This window comes from Ailuropoda melanoleuca, unplaced genomic scaffold, assembly GCF_002007445.2.
Source record: "Ailuropoda melanoleuca isolate Jingjing unplaced genomic scaffold, ASM200744v2 unplaced-scaffold76913, whole genome shotgun sequence".
NCBI classification, from domain to species: domain Eukaryota; kingdom Metazoa; phylum Chordata; class Mammalia; order Carnivora; family Ursidae; genus Ailuropoda; species Ailuropoda melanoleuca.
Genome location: NW_023252629.1, coordinates 626 through 3,111, shown reverse-complemented (window position 1 = coordinate 3,111; position 2,486 = coordinate 626). Strand labels below are relative to the sequence as shown.

General features: G+C 37.3%; 1 pseudogene; it reads right to left on the bottom strand.

Annotated features, from left to right (window-relative positions):
• Nucleotides 1-904: 904 nt before the first annotated feature.
• Nucleotides 905-1,321, bottom strand: LOC109488869 (annotated as a pseudogene).
• Between the last annotated feature and the right edge of the window lie 1,165 nt (nucleotides 1,322-2,486).

The window sequence follows — 2,486 nt, the reverse complement described above, 5'->3', positions numbered from 1 at the left end:
TTGGCAATGAAACTTCTAAGCAACTATTGACTTTTTGATCAAAATTAAATATAAAAAAATCAGTGTTTAACATTTTATTTAAAGAACCTATACATATCTTGCTAAGTCTGTTTCCAAATTGTAAACTTTTTTGTTGTTTTTAGAATGTTTTTTAACATAAGGTGGCAGGAACATAGCAATGGTTTTGAATTTTCATTCTGTTGATGTTGTTTTTAGCCACCTAAGTATATGCCTTGGGACTTACCAGGAAAAAATTATGTTACATATAAACAATCATACTTTTATCTCCTCTCTTCCTATATATATTATTCATTTCTCTTTCATATCTCATTTCCTTAATAAAATTTAGGAAGCAAATTTTCTTATTAATAGTAGTAACAGGCATCCTAGTTTAGTTCTTGCTCTCTGTATCTAAAATATTTAGTTTTAGTGTGTTTCTTATTATGTCAAAATTATTTTACTACTCTCAATTTTATTAGGAATGTTTAACATTACTAAATTTTTATTCCAGTAAGTAAAATATTACATTGTAAGATTAATTTATATTAAAGCTACCTTTGCATTTCTGGGTAAAACTCTTGATTGGTGGTATCATGGAATTCATATTTTCTTATTTAATAGAAAAATAGTATCTCCAAGAGATAGTATCAATTAATGGTCAGAAAATACTTTTTTTTGACCAAAAAAAAGGTATTTATTGGGGCGCCTGGGTGGCCCAGTCGTTAAGCGTCTGCCTTCGGCTCAGGGTGTGATCCCGGAATTATGGGATCGAGCCCCACATCATGCTCCTCTGCTTTGACTTAGGCAGGCTGGATAGCGGGTATCTCCACCTTCCTGTTTTATTTTCAGCCTTGAGGGCATCACTGTAGATCAAAGCCAAGGCCCNATGGGATCGAGCCCCACATCATGCTCCTCTGCTTTGACTTAGGCAGGCTGGATAGCGGGTATCTCCACCTTCTGTTTTATTTTCAGCCTTGAGGGCATCACTGTAGATCAAAGCCAAGGCCCCCAGGGAAGGTGAGATATTCCTGGTCCTTGCTCCCATCCACATCTTCCATCAGCTTTGCAATGTCAGCATCCTGCAGCCTTGGGCCAATGGTGAGCTTTTCCTGGATCACTGCCTACAGGGCCTTCTTGCTCAGCCTGTTCCTGTTGCCTTCCCTGAGTACTTATGGAAGATGGCCACGAGGAAGCCAAAGGCCTGATCCAGGGGACATGCCTTGGCTGGGTGCTGGTCTCAGAGCAGNTTCCCTGAGTACTTATGGAAGATGGCCACGAGGAAGCCAAAGGCCTGATCCAGGGGACATGCCTTGGCTGGGCGCTGGTCTCAGAGCATANCCTTGGCTGGGTGCTGGTCTCAGAGCAGCAGCCAGGCAAGAGTCAAAGGACCAAGAAAATATTTTGAATAACTGAATTCCCCAAGTGGTTGATTTCTCTATATGAAGATATTAAAGACATCAATCTCTGTTTCTCTTTTATTTACTTAGTATTGTTCACAAAATCAAGATAAAGTGGAGTTAGTAAATATATAACTACCTATAACCTGCTGAATGATATATCATCAAATACTACCTGATATGATGTACATTCTAGCAAGGATTTGGTGGCATATAAAGAATTTGGTTTTCACGACTTTGGTTTGGTCTTTTCTTACAGCCACTTCTTCCCAGGCCAATTACTTTCAGCTACACTGGGCATTTCTTTATTCCCTTAATCACTGTACTCTTCCACATTTCTCTGCTTTTATGCACATCATGTCTTCATTCTGAAACATTCTTTCTATGTGAAACTGCCCTTTGTATCTTTAAAGCTCTACCTTAATAGTTACTTCTTGAGCTTTCCCAATGAAAATACTAATTTCATATAGCCACTTTCATGCTAATTTTGTTTACGTCTCTTTGACACTAGATTTTGAACTTATCTAGGATGATAATAGTGTCTATTTATTTTGGTATCCCCTGGAGCCATGTGATAGGAGCTCATAACTACTAATACTCAGTGAATGAGTGATACATGAGATTCTTCATTATAAATTTACCCTGCCCCACATTATAAATGGGTTATAATTTCAACTAAAGAATGTCTACTATAAAAGAAAAAAAATATTTTCTTTGTTCCTATATTCATCTTTTATTTTTACTATACTACAAGAGAATGTTAGCATCATTGTCTTAGTTGTTACAGACCATGTTCTAGAAAGTAATGATATAATATCTTAAGGACATTCATGGTCTCTAGCTCATATGCGGTATGAAATCATGGCCTGGGCTCATATGGAGAATGCTATAGTGAACTTCTCTCTATTCATTTCTTTTCAGAAACATTAAGGGGAAAATATCACACACCCACACCTGAGCTGCCAGTCCCCAGAGAGACTTGCTTTTTGCATTTGCAATAAAGTTTGAAAAGAGACTTTTTTCACAGTTGCTTTAGCATTAAGAATGTCCTTTTACTCACCTGACAAGAGATTTCTCACATAATCACAG